At 44.5% G+C, this 16,186-nt stretch overlaps 1 protein-coding gene across 2 annotated transcripts in view; it reads right to left on the reverse strand.

Moving 5' to 3' along the window:
• IFT172 (intraflagellar transport 172) overlaps positions 1-16,186 on the reverse strand; it is a 157,550-nt gene that overhangs the window by 124,733 nt on the left and 16,631 nt on the right. The window lies entirely within an intron of this gene.

Below are 16,186 nucleotides of genomic sequence, written 5' to 3' on the forward strand. Positions count from 1 at the left end.
CCCCCTCTATCCCCTCCCCGGGCATACTCCCCCTCTATCCCCTCCCCGGGCATACTCCCCCTCTATCCCCTCCCCGGGCATACTCCCCCTCTATCCCCTCCCCGGGCATACTCCCCCTCTATCCCCTCCCCGGGCATACTCCCCCTCTATCCCCTCCCCGGGCATACTCCCCCTCTATCCCCTCCCCGGGCATACTCCCCCTCTATCCCCTCCCCGGGCATACTCCCCCTCTATCCCCTCCCCGGGCATACTCCCCCTCTATCCCCTCCCCGGGCATACTCCCCCTCTATCCCCTCCCCGGGCATACTCCCCCTCTATCCCCTCCCCGAGCATACTCCCCCTCTATCCCCTCCCCGAGCATGCTTCCCCTCTATCCCCTCCCCGAGCATGCTCCCCCTCTATCCCCTCCCCGAGCATGCTCCCCCTCTATCCCCTCCCCGAGCATGCTCCCCCTCTATCCCCTCCCCGAGCATGCTCCCCCTCTATCCCCTCCCCGAGCATGCTCCCCCTCTATCCCCTCCCCGAGCATTCTCCCCCTCTATCCCCTCCCCGAGCATACTCCCCCTCTATCCCCTCCCCGAGCATACTCCCCCTCTATCCCCTCCCCGGGCATACTCCCCCTCTATCCCCTCCCCGGGCATACTCCCCCTCTATCCCCTCCCCGGGCATACTCCCCCTCTATCCCCTCCCCGGGCATACTCCCCCTCTATCCCCTCCCCGAGCATACTCCCCCTCTATCCCCTCCTCGAGCACTGGCACAGGGGGACCCGCGTCACTGGCACTACACCAAACAGAATGGCTGCCCCCACCCCGCATAATATAGAACGGCTGCACCCCCCCCGCATAATATAGAACGGCTGCACCCCCCCTCAATAATATAGAATGGCTGCTGCAGACATGGAGCGGGCACCAGCTCCCAGTTCAGTGATACTACACCGCTATATGGGGGAAGTGGTTGGCAGACATGGAGCGGGACATCTAGGATGCCAGATTAGTGGCGGCTTTGTCCCTCCTGTGCACCATGTGGCGGTGGTGGCAGGGGGGTGCACGGCGGGTCTTCCCAGCCCTGCCATTTCTATGAGGCTTAATGCACTGGGTTGTACTGGTCTCCAGTTCCCTCTGGATTGTACGGGACTGGTGTCAGGCGGTGACAGCAGATAGTAGGACGCCCCTCTCCCGGACCCCTTGTGGGCTCTAAGACCCTACAGGACGTGTTATGGTATGAGGCTGTGCTGTTTGGCGGTCTGTCATGCTCTTTGGTGTCTTTTATATAACAGAGCTCCGCTCTCCACACTCACACCCCCCCGGTGGTCTACACAAAGTCCAGAAGACTAAAGGCCAGATTACTATAATGCCGCCAGATGTAAGAGGGAGCGGCAGGGGTGGTGTAACCATCGCATCTGCCCTGAGGGGCCCTGCTGCTCTGTACTGTCCCTGTCTGGCTCCTTGCCCCTCAGGCCGGCCAGGGCGGCTTATTCATCCATCAGGCCGGCCATGGCGGCTTATTCATTCATCAGGGCGGCCATGGCGGCTTATTCATCCATCAGGGCGGCCATGGCGGCTTATTCATCCATCAGGGCGGCCATGGCGGCTTATTCATCCATCAGGGCGGCCATGGCGGCTTATTCACCCATCAGGGCGGCCATGGCGGCTTATTCACCCATCAGGGCGGCCATGGCGGCTTATTCATCCATCAGGGCGGCCATGGCGGCTTATTCATCCATCAGGGCGGCCATGGCGGCTTATTCATCCATCAGGGCGGCCATGGCGGCTTATTCATCCATCAGGGAGGCCATGTCGGCTTATTCATCCATCAGGACGGCCATTGCGGCTTATTCATCCATCAGGCCCGGACAGGGCGGCTTATTCATCCATCAGGGCGGCCATGGCGGCTTATTCATCCATCAGGACGGCCATGGCGGCTTATTCATCCATCAGGGCGGCCATGGCGGCTTATTCATCCATCAGGGCGGCCAGGGCGGCTTATTCATCCATCAGGGCGGCCATGGCGGCTTATTCATCCATCAGGGCGGCCATGGCGGCTTATTCATCCATCTGGCCGGCCATGGCGGCTTATTCATCCATCAGGAAGGCCATGGCGGCTTATTCATCCATCAGGACGGCCATTGCGGATTATTCATCCATCAGGCCCGGACAGGGCGGCTTATTCATCCATCAGGGCGGCCATGGCGGCTTATTCATCCATCAGGGCGGCCATGTCGGCTTATTCATCCATCAGGACGGCCATTGCGGATTATTCATCCATCAGGCCCGGACAGGGCGGCTTATTCATCCATCAGGGCGACCATGGCGGCTTATTCATCCATCAGGGCGGCCATGGCGGCTTATTCATCCATCAGGGCGGCCAGGGCGGCTTATTCATCCATCAGGACGGCCATGGCGGCTTATTCATCCATCAGGGCGGCCATGGCGGCTTATTCATCCATCAGGAAGGCCATGGCGGCTTATTCATCCATCAGGACGGCCATTGCGGATTATTCATCCATCAGGAAGGCCATGGCGGCTTATTCATCCATCAGGACGGCCATTGCGGATTATTCATCCATCAGGGAGGCCATGTCGGCTTATTCATCCATCAGGCCCGGACAGGGCGGCTTATTCATCCATCAGGGCGGCCATGGCGGCTTATTCATCCATCAGGGCGGCCATGTCGGCTTATTCATCCATCAGGACGGCCATTGCGGATTATTCATCCATCAGGCCCGGACAGGGCGGCTTATTCATCCATCAGGGCGACCATGGCGGCTTATTCATCCATCAGGGCGGCCAGGGCGGCTTATTCATCCATCAGGACGGCCATGGCGGCTTATTCATCCATCAGGCCAGGTGGAGAGGTCTTGGGGGCTTAGTCATCCATCAGGGCGGCCATGGCGGCTTATTCATCCATCAGGCCCGGACAGGGCGGCTTATTCATCCATCAGGGCGGCCATGGCGGCTTATTCATCCATCAGGGCGGCCATGGCGGCTTATTCATCCATCTGGCCGGCCATGGCGGCTTATTCATCCATCAGGGCGGCCATGGCAGCTTATTCATCCATCAGGGCGGCCATGGCGGCTTATTCATCCATCAGGGCGGCCATGGCGGCTTATTCATCCATCTGGCCGGCCATGGCGGCTTATTCATCCATCAGGGCGGCCATGGCAGCTTATTCATCCATCAGGGCGGCCATGGCGGCTTATTCATCCATCAGGGCGGCCATGGCAGCTTATTCATCCATCAGGCCTCACCAGAGCTCTATACAGCGGGATCACAATCTCCCTCTTCCTACTGGTTATACCTTTAGCTATACATCCCAGCATACCATTATATATATACACCCCAGCATACCATTATATATATACACCCCAGCATACCATTATATATATACACCCCAGCACACCATTATATATATACACCCCAGCATACCATTATATATATACACCCCAGCATACCATTATATATATACACCCCAGCATACCATTATATATATATATACACCCCAGCATACCATTATATATATACACCCCAGCATACCATTATATATATACACCCCAGCATACCATTATATATATACACCCCAGCATACCATTATATATATACACCCCAGCATACCATTATATATATATATACACCCCAGCATACCATTATATATATACACCCCAGCATACCATTATATATATACACCCCAGCATACCATTATATATACAGTGGTACCTCGGTTCTCGAACTTAATTCTGGAAGGCAGTGTGAGAAGCGAGCGGCGTCTTCCCATAGGAAATAATGTAAATGTGATGAATTGGTTCCAGCAGCCGCCAATAATTCCCTACAGTCCCCATATATTACACTGATAAGTGCTCCGTATAATCACTACAGTACAGAACAGAGCAGCACTATATACTGTACAGGACAATACAGAGCAGCACTATATATACTGTACAGGACAATACAGAGCAGCACTATATACTGTACAGGACAGAGCAGCACTATATATACTGTACAGGACATTACAGAGCAGCACTATATACTGTACAGGACATTACACAGCAGCACTATATATACTGTACATTACAGAGCAGCACTATATATACTGTACATTACAGAGCAGCACTATATATACTGTACAGGACATTACAGAGCAGCACTATATATACTGTACATTACAGAGCAGCACTATATATACTGTACAGGACATTACAGAGCAGCACTATATATACTGTACAGGACATTACAGAGCAGCACTATATATACTGTACAGGACATTACAGAGCAGCACTATATATACTGTACAGGACATTACAGAGCAGCACTATATATACTGTACATTACAGAGCAGCACTATATATACTGTACAGGACATTACAGAGCAGCACTATATATACTGTACAGGACATTACAGAGCGGCACTATATATACTGTACAGGACATTACAGAGCAGCGCTATATATACTGTACAGGACAGAGCAGCACTATATATACTGTACAGGACATTACAGAGCAGCGCTATATATACTGTACATTACAGAGCAGCACTATATATACTGTACAGGACATTACAGAGCAGCACTATATATACTGTACATTACAGAGCAGCACTATATATACTGTACATTACAGAGCAGCACTATATATACTGTACAGGACATTACAGAGCAGCACTATATATACTGTACATTACAGAGCAGCACTATATATACTGTACAGGACATTACAGAGCAGCACTATATATACTGTACATTACAGAGCAGCACTATATATACTGTACAGGACATTACAGAGCAGCACTATATATACTGTACAGGACATTACAGAGCGGCACTATATATACTGTACAGGACATTACAGAGCAGCGCTATATACTGTACAGGACATTACAGAGCAGCTCTATATACTGTACAGCACATTACAGAGCAGCACTATATGTACTGTACATTACAGAGCAGCACTATATACTGTACAGGACATTACAGAGCAGCACTATATATACTGTACAGGACATTACAGAGCAGCACTATATATACTGTACATTACAGAGCAGCACTATATACTGTACAGGACATTACAGAGTGCTATATAGTGCTGCTCTGTCCTGTACAGTATATATAGTGCTGCTCTGTAATGTCCTGTACAGTATATATAGTGCTGCTCTGTAATGTACAGTATATATAGTGCTGCTCTGTAATGTCCTGTACAGTATATATAGTGCTGCTCTGTAATGTCCTGTACAGTATATATAGTGCTGCTCTGTAATGTCCTGTACAGTATATATAGTGCTGCTCTGTAATGTAATGTACAGTATATAAAGTGCTGCTCTGTAATGTCCTGTACAGTATATATAGTGCTGCTCTGTAATGTAATGTACAGTATATAAAGTGCTGCTCTGTAATGTCCTGTACAGTATATATAGTGCTGCTCTGTAATGTACAGTATATAGTGCTGCTCTGTAATGTCCTGTACAGTATATATAGTGCTGCTCTGTCCTGTACAGTATATAGTGCTGCTCTGTAATGTACAGTATATATAGTGCTGCCCTGTAATGTCCTGTACAGTATATATAGTGCTGCTCTGTAATGTACAGTATATATAGTGCTGCTCTGTAATGTAATGTACAGTATATAAAGTGCTGCTCTGTCCTGTACAGTATATATAGTGCTGCTCTGTAATGTCCTGTACAGTATATATAGTGCTGCTCTGTAATGTACAGTATATAGTGCTGCTCTGTAATGTCCTGTACAGTATATATAGTGCTGCTCTGTCCTGTACAGTATATATAGTGCTGCTCTGTAATGTCCTGTACAGTATATATAGTGCTGCTCTGTAATGTACAGTATATAGTGCTGCTCTGTAATGTCCTGTACAGTATATATAGTGCTGCTCTGTAATGTACAGTATATAGTGCTGCTCTGTAATGTCCTGTACAGTATATAGTGCTGCTCTGTAATGTCCTGTACAGTATATATAGTGCTGCTCTGTAATGTACAGTATATATAGTGCTGCTCTGTAATGTCCTGTACAGTATATATAGTGCTGCTCTGTAATGTACAGTATATATAGTGCTGCTCTGTAATGTCCTGTACAGTATATAGTGCTGCTCTGTAATGTCCTGTACAGTATATATAGTGCCGCTCTGTAATGTCCTGTACAGTATATAGTGCTGCTCTGTAATGTCCTGTACAGTATATATAGTGCTGCTCTGTATTGTCCTGTACAGTATATATAGTGCCGCTCTGTCCTGTACAGTATATAGTGCTGCTCTGTAATGTACAGTATATATAGTGCTGCTCTGTAATGTACAGTATATAGTGCTGCTCTGTAATGTCCTGTACAGTATATATAGTGCTGCTCTGTAATGTACAGTATATATAGTGCTGCCCTGTAATGTCCTGTACAGTATATATAGTGCTGCTCTGTAATGTAATGTACAGTATATAAAGTGCTGCTCTGTAATGTCCTGTACAGTATATATAGTGCTGCTCTGTAATGTACAGTATATAGTGCTGCTCTGTAATGTCCTGTACAGTATATATAGTGCTGCTGTCCTGTACAGTATATAGTGCTGCTCTGTAATGTACAGTATATATAGTGCTGCTCTGTAATGTACAGTATATATAGTGCTGCTCTGTAATGTACAGTATATATAGTGCTGCCCTGTAATGTCCTGTACAGTATATATAGTGCTGCTCTGTAATGTCCTGTACAGTATATATAGTGCTGCTCTGTCCTGTACAGTATATAGTAATGTACAGTATATAGTGCTGCTCTGTAATGTACAGTATATAGTGCTGCTCTGTAATGTCCTGTACAGTATATATAGTGCTGCTCTGTAATGTACAGTATATATAGTGCTGCTGTGTAATGTCCTGTACAGTATATAGTGCTGCTCTGTAATGTAATGTACAGTATATAAAGTGCTGCTCTGTCCTGTACAGTATATAGTGCTGCTCTGTATTGTCCTGTACAGTATATATAGTGCTGCTCTGTAATGTACAGTATATATAGTGCTGCTCTGTAATGTCCTGTACAGTATATATAGTGCTGCTCTGTAATGTACAGTATATAGTGCTGCTCTGTAATGTCCTGTACAGTATATATAGTGCTGCTCTGTCCTGTACAGTATATAGTGCTGCTCTGTAATGTCCTGTACAGTATATATAGTGCTGCTCTGTAATGTACAGTATATAGTGCTGCTCTGTAATGTCCTGTACAGTATATAGTGCTGCTCTGTAATGTCCTGTACAGTATATATAGTGCTGCTCTGTAATGTCCTGTACAGTATATATAGTGCTGCTGTGTAATGTCCTGTACAGTATATATAGTGCTGCTCTGTAATGTACAGTATATATAGTGCTGCTCTGTAATGTCCTGTACAGTATATATAGTGCTGCTCTGTAATGTACAGTATATATAGTGCTGCTCTGTAATGTCCTGTACAGTATATAGTGCTGCTCTGTAATGTCCTGTACAGTATATATAGTGCTGCTCTGTAATGTCCTGTACAGTATATAGTGCTGCTCTGTAATGTCCTGTACAGTATATAGTGCTGCTCTGTAATGTCCTGTACAGTATATATAGTGCTGCTCTGTAATGTCCTGTACAGTATATAGTGCTGCTCTGTAATGTCCTGTACAGTATATAGTGCTGCTCTGTAATGTACAGTATATATAGTGCTGCTCTGTATTGTCCTGTACAGTATATATAGTGCAGCTCTGTCCTGTACAGTATATATAGTGCTGCTCTGTAATGTCCTGTACAGTATATATAGTGCTGCTCTGTAATGTCCTGTACAGTATATATAGTGCTGCTCTGTAATGTCCTGTACAGTATATAGTGCTGCTCTGTAATGTCCTGTACAGTATATAGTGCTGCTCTGTAATGTCCTGTACAGTATATATAGTGCTGCTCTGTAATGTCCTGTACAGTATATAGTGCTGCTCTGTAATGTCCTGTACAGTATATAGTGCTGCTCTGTAATGTCCTGTACAGTATATATAGTGCTGCTCTGTAATGTCCTGTACAGTATATAGTGCTGCTCTGTAATGTCCTGTACAGTATATAGTGCTGCTCTGTAATGTCCTGTACAGTATATATAGTGCTGCTCTGTAATGTCCTGTAGAGTATATAGTGCTGCTCTGTAATGTCCTGTACAGTATATAGTGCTGCTCTGTAATGTACAGTATATATAGTGCTGCTCTGTATTGTCCTGTACAGTATATATAGTGCAGCTCTGTCCTGTACAGTATATATAGTGCTGCTCTGTAATGTACAGTATATAGTGCTGCTCTGTAATGTCCTGTACAGTATATATAGTGCTGCTCTGTAATGTACAGTATATAGTGCTGCTCTGTAATGTCCTGTACAGTATATAGTGCTGCTCTGTAATGTCCTGTACAGTATATATAGTGCTGCTCTGTAATGTCCTGTACAGTATATATAGTGCTGCTCTGTCATGTACAGTATATATAGTGCTGCTCTGTCCTGTACAGTATATATAGTGCTGCTCTGTAATGTACAGTATATATAGTGCTGCTCTGTAATGTACAGTATATATAGTGCTGCTCTGTCCTGTACAGTATATAGTGCTGCTCTGTAATGTCCTGTACAGTATATAGTGCTGCTGTGTAATGTCCTGTACAGTATATAGTGCTGCTCTGTAATGTACAGTATATATAGTGCTGCTCTGTAATGTACAGTATATATAGTGCTGCTCTGTAATGTCCTGTACAGTATATAGCGCTGCTCTGTAATGTCCTGTACAGTATATATAGTGCTGCTCTGTAATGTCCTGTACAGTATATATAGTGCTGCTCTGTCCTGTACAGTATATAGTGCTGCTCTGTAATGTACAGTATATATAGTGCTGCTGTGTAATGTACAGTATATATAGTGCTGCTCTGTAATGTCCTGTACAGTATATATAGTGCTGCTCTGTAATGTCCTGTACAGTATATATAGTGCTGCTCTGTAATGTCCTGTACAGTATATATATATAGTGCTGCTCTGTAATGTCCTGTACAGTATATATAGTGCTGCTCTGTAATGTACAGTATATATAGAGCTGCTCTGTAATGTCCTGTACAGTATATATAGTGCTGCTCTGTAATGTACAGTATATATAGTGCTGCTCTGTAATGTCCTGTACAGTATATATAGTGCTGCTCTGTAATGTCCTGTACAGTATATAGTGCTGCTCTGTAATGTCCTGTACAGTATATAGTGCTGCTCTGTAATGTACAGTATATATAGTGCTGCTCTGTATTGTCCTGTACAGTATATATAGTGCAGCTCTGTCCTGTACAGTATATATAGTGCTGCTCTGTAATGTACAGTATATAGTGCTGCTCTGTAATGTCCTGTACAGTATATATAGTGCTGCTCTGTAATGTACAGTAGATAGTGCTGCTCTGTAATGTCCTGTACAGTATATAGTGCTGCTCTGTAATGTCCTGTACAGTATATATAGTGCTGCTCTGTAATGTCCTGTACAGTATATATAGTGCTGCTCTGTCCTGTACAGTATATATAGTGCTGCTCTGTCCTGTACAGTATATATAGTGCTGCTCTGTAATGTACAGTATATATAGTGCTGCTCTGTAATGTACAGTATATATAGTGCTGCTCTGTCCTGTACAGTATATAGTGCTGCTCTGTAATGTCCTGTACAGTATATAGTGCTGCTGTGTAATGTCCTGTACAGTATATAGTGCTGCTCTGTAATGTACAGTATATATAGTGCTGCTCTGTAATGTACAGTATATATAGTGCTGCTCTGTAATGTCCTGTACAGTATATAGCGCTGCTCTGTAATGTCCTGTACAGTATATATAGTGCTGCTCTGTAATGTCCTGTACAGTATATATAGTGCTGCTCTGTCCTGTACAGTATATAGTGCTGCTCTGTAATGTACAGTATATATAGTGCTGCTGTGTAATGTACAGTATATATAGTGCTGCTCTGTAATGTCCTGTACAGTATATATAGTGCTGCTCTGTAATGTCCTGTACAGTATATATAGTGCTGCTCTGTAATGTCCTGTACAGTATATATATATAGTGCTGCTCTGTAATGTCCTGTACAGTATATATAGTGCTGCTCTGTAATGTACAGTATATATAGAGCTGCTCTGTAATGTCCTGTACAGTATATATAGTGCTGCTCTGTAATGTACAGTATATATAGTGCTGCTCTGTAATGTCCTGTACAGTATATATAGTGCTGCTCTGTAATGTCCTGTACAGTATATATAGTGTATACATACATATATATATATACACAGGACATTACAGAGCAGCACTATATATACTGTACAGGACAGAGCAGCACTATATATACTGTACAGGACATTACAGAGCAGCACTATATACTGTACAGGACATTACAGAGCAGCACTATATATACTGTACAGGACATTACAGAGCAGCACTATATACTGTACAGGACATTACAGAGCAGCACTATATATACTGTACATTACAGAGCAGCACTATATATATATATACTGTACAGGACATTACACAGCAGCACTATATATACTGTACAGGACAGAGCGGCACTATATATACTGTACAGGACATTACAGAGCAGCACTATATATACTGTACAGGACATTACAGAGCAGCACTATATACTGTACAGGACATTACAGAGCAGCACTATATATACTGTACAGGACATTACAGAGCAGCACTATATATACTGTACAGGACATTACAGAGCAGCACTATATATACTGTACAGGACATTACAGAGCAGCACTATATACTGTACAGGACATTACAGAGCAGCACTATATACTGTACAGGACATTACAGAGCAGCACTATATATACTGTACAGGACATTACAGAGCAGCACTATATATACTGTACAGGACAGAGCAGCACTATATATACTGTACAGGACATTACAGAGCAGCACTATATACTGTACAGGACATTACAGAGCAGCACTATATACTGTACAGGACATTACAGAGCAGCACTATATATACTGTACATTACAGAGCAGCACTATATATACTGTACAGGACATTACAGAGCAGCACTATATACTGTACATTACAGAGCAGCACTATATATACTGTACAGGACATTACAGAGCAGCACTATATACTGTACATTACAGAGCAGCACTATATATACTGTACAGGACATTACAGAGCAGCACTATATATACTGTACATTACAGAGCAGCACTATATATACTGTACAGGACATTACAGAGCAGCACTATATATACTGTACAGGACATTACAGAGCAGCACTATATATACTGTACAGGACAGAGCAGCACTATATATACTGTACAGGACATTACAGAGCAGCACTATATACTGTACATTACAGAGCAGCACTATATATACTGTACAGGACATTACAGAGCAGCTCTATATATACTGTACAGGACATTACAGAGCAGCTCTATATATACTGTACAGGACATTACAGAGCAGCACTATATATACTGTACATTACAGAGCAGCACTATATATACTGTACAGGACATTACAGAGCAGCACTATATACTGTACAGGACATTACAGAGCAGCACTATATATACTGTACAGGACAGAGCAGCACTATATATACTGTACAGGACATTACAGAACAGCACTATATATACTGTACAGGACAGAGCAGCACTATATATACTGTACAGGACAGAGCAGCACTATATATACTGTACAGGACAGAGCAGCACTATATACTGTACAGGACATTACAGAGCAGCACTATATATACTGTACATTACAGAGCAGCACTATATATACTGTACAGGACAGAGCAGCACTATATATACTGTACAGGACATTACAGAGCAGCACTATATATACTGTACAGGACAGAGCAGCACTATATATACTGTACAGGACATTACAGAACAGCACTATATATACTGTACAGGACAGAGCAGCACTATATATACTGTACAGGACATTACAGAGCAGCACTATATATACTGTACATTACAGAGCAGCACTATATACTGTACAGGACATTACAGAGCAGCACTATATATACTGTACAGGACATTACACAGCAGCACTATATATACTGTACAGGACATTACAGAGCAGCACTATATACTGTACAGGACATTACAGAGCAGCACTTTATATACTGTACATTACATTACAGAGCAGCACTATATATACTGTACAGGACATTACAGAGCAGCACTATATATACTGTACATTACAGAGCAGCACTATATATACTGTACAGGACATTACAGAGCAGCACTATATATACTGTACATTACAGAGTAGCACTATATATACTGTACAGGACATTACAGAGCAGCACTATATATACTGTACATTACAGAGCAGCACTATATATACTGTACAGGACATTACAGAGCAGCACTATATATACTGTACAGGACATTACAGAGCAGCACTATATATACTGTACATTACAGAGCAGCACTATATATACTGTACAGGACAGAGCAGCACTATATATACTGTACATTACATTACAGAGCAGCACTATATATACTGTACAGGACAGAGCAGCACTATATATACTGTACATTACATTACAGAGCAGCACTATATATACTGTACAGGACATTACACAGCAGCACTATATATACTGTACAGGACATTACAGAGCAGCACTATATATACTGTACATTACAGAGCAGCACTATATATACTGTACAGGACATTACAGAGCAGCACTATATATACTGTACATTACAGAGCAGCACTATATATACTGTACATTACAGAGCAGCACTATATACTGTACATTTCTATATACTGTACATTACAGAGCAGCGCTATATATACTGTACAGGACATTACAGAGCAGCGCTATATATACTGTACAGGACATTACAGAGCAGCACTATATATACTGTACATTACAGAGCAGCACTATATATACTGTACAGGACATTACACATAAGAAATGTTCATCAGAACCAGCAATTATAGTCCAGTAGTCACCAACTCCTCACCCATCCTTTACTGTATATCCAAGCAGTGTAATGTATGGGAGATGGTGGTGCACTGCCTGTACTACTACTGTGCTGTATATGCACTCCAGCAGTCTTATACAGGATGGGAGATGGCGGTGCACTGCCTGTACTACTACTGTGCTGTATATACACTCCAGCAGTATTATACAGGATGGGAGATGGTGGTGCACTGCCTGTACTACTACTGTGCTGTATATACACTCCAGCAGTATTATACAGGATGGAGATGGCGGTGCACTGCCTGTACTACTACTGTGCTGTATATGCACTCCAGCAGTATTATACAGGATGGGAGATGGCGGTGCACTGCCTGTACTACTACTGTGCTGTATATACACTCCAGCAGTATTATACAGGATGGGAGATGGTGGTGCACTGCCTGTACTACTACTGTGCTGTATATACACTCCAGCAGTCTTATACAGGATGGGAGATGGTGGTGCACTGCCTGTACTACTACTGTGCTGTATATGCACTCCAGCAGTCTTATACAGGATGGAGATGGCGGTGCACTGCCTGTACTACTACTGTGCTGTATATACACTCCAGCAGTCTTATACAGGATGGGAGATGGTGGTGCACTGCCTGTACTACTACTGTGCTGTATATGCACTCCAGCAGTCTTATACAGGATGGGAGATGGCGGTGCACTGCCTGTACTACTACTGTGCTGTATATACACTCCAGCAGTCTTATACAGTACAGGATGGGAGATGGCGGTGCACTGCCTGTACTACTACTGTGCTGTATATACACTCCAGCAGTCTTATACAGGATGGTAGATGGCGGTGCACTGCCTGTACTACTACTGTGCTGTATATACACTCCAGTAGTCTTATACAGGATGGGAGATGGCGGTGCACTGCCTGTACTACTACTGTGCTGTATATACACTCCAGCAGTCTTATACAGTACAGGATGGGAGATGGCGGTGCACTGCCTGTACTACTACTGTGCTGTATATACACTCCAGCAGTCTTATACAGGATGGTAGATGGCGGTGCACTGCCTGTACTACTACTGTACTGTATATACACTCCAGCAGTCTTATACAGTACAGGATGGGAGATGGCGGTGCACTGACTCTACTACTACTGTGCTGTATATGCACTCCAGCACTCTTATACAGGATGGTAGATGGTGGTGCACTGCCTGTACTACTACTGTGCTGTATATGCACTCCAGCAGTCTTATACAGTACAGGATGGGAGATGGCGGTGCACTGACTGTACTACTACTGTGCTGTATATACACTCCAGCAGTCTTATACAGGATGGAGATGGCGGTGCACTGCCTGTACTACTACTGTGCTGTATATACACTCCAGCAGTCTTATACAGGATGGAGATGGCGGTGCACTGCCTGTACTACTACTGTGCTGTATATGCACTCCAGCAGTATTATACAGGATGGGAGATGGCGGTGCACTGCCTGTACTACTACTGTGCTGTATATACACTCCAGCAGTCTTATACAGGATGGAGATGGCGGTGCACTGCCTGTACTACTACTGTGCTGTATATACACTCCAGCAGTCTTATACAGTACAGGATGGAGATGGCGGTGCACTGCCTGTACTACTACTGTGCTGTATATACACTCCAGCAGTCTTATACAGGATGGGAGATGGTGGTGCACTGCCTGTACTACTACTGTGCTGTATATGCACTCCAGCAGTCTTATACAGGATGGAGATGGCGGTGCACTGCCTGTACTACTACTGTGCTGTATATACACTCCAGCAGTCTTATACAGGATGGGAGATGGTGGTGCACTGCCTGTACTACTACTGTGCTGTATATGCACTCCAGCAGTCTTATACAGGATGGGAGATGGCGGTGCACTGCCTGTACTACTACTGTGCTGTATATACACTCCAGCAGTCTTATACAGGATGGTAGATGGTGGTGCACTGCCTGTACTACTACTGTGCTGTATATACACTCCAGTAGTCTTATACAGGATGGGAGATGGCGGTGCACTGCCTGTACTACTACTGTGCTGTATATACACTCCAGCAGTATTATACAGGATGGGAGATGGCGGTGCACTGCCTGTACTACTACTGTACTGTATATACACTCCAGCAGTCTTATACAGGATGGGAGATGGCGGTGCACTGCCTGTACTACTACTGTGCTGTATATACACTCCAGCAGTCTTATACAGTACAGGATGGGAGATGGCGGTGCACTGCCTGTACTACTACTGTGCTGTATATACACTCCAGCAGTCTTATACAGGATGGAGATGGCGGTGCACTGCCTGTACTACTACTGTGCTGTATATACACTCCAGCAGTCTTATACAGGATGGGAGATGGCGGTGCACTGCCTGTACTACTACTGTACTGTATATGCACTCCAGCAGTATTATACAGGATGGGAGATGGCGGTGCACTGCCTGTACTACTACTGTGCTGTATATACACTCCAGCAGTCTTATACAGGATGGGAGATGGTGGTGCACTGCCTGTACTACTACTGTGCTGTATATGCACTCCAGCAGTCTTATACAGGATGGGAGATGGCGGTGCACTGCCTGTACTACTACTGTGCTGTATATACACTCCAGCAGTATTATACAGGATGGGAGATGGTGGTGCACTGACTGTACTACTACTGTGCTGTATATACACTCCAGCAGTCTTATACAGGATGGGAGATGGCGGTGCACTGCCTGTACTACTACTGTGCTGTATATACACTCCAGCAGTCTTATACAGGATGGAGATGGCGGTGCACTGCCTGTACTACTACTGTGCTGTATATACACTCCAGCAGTATTATACAGGATGGGAGATGGCGGTGCACTGCCTGTACTACTACTGTGCTGTATATACACTCCAGCAGTCTTATACAGGATGGGAGATGGCGGTGCACTGCCTGTACTACTACTGTGCTGTATATACACTCCAGCAGTCTTATACAGGATGGAGATGGCGGTGCACTGCCTGTACTACTACTGTGCTGTATATACACTCCAGCAGTATTATACAGTACAGGATGGGAGATGGTGGTGCACTGACTGTACTACTACTGTGCTGTATATACACTCCAGCAGTATTATACAGGATGGGAGATGGCGGTGCACTGACTGTACTACTACTGTGCTGTATATACACTCCAGCAGTATTATACAGGATGGGAGATGGCGGTGCACTGCCTGTACTACTACTGTGCTGTATATACACTCCAGCAGT

This window comes from Dendropsophus ebraccatus, chromosome 6 (assembly GCF_027789765.1).
Source record: "Dendropsophus ebraccatus isolate aDenEbr1 chromosome 6, aDenEbr1.pat, whole genome shotgun sequence".
Lineage (NCBI taxonomy): Eukaryota > Metazoa > Chordata > Amphibia > Anura > Hylidae > Dendropsophus > Dendropsophus ebraccatus.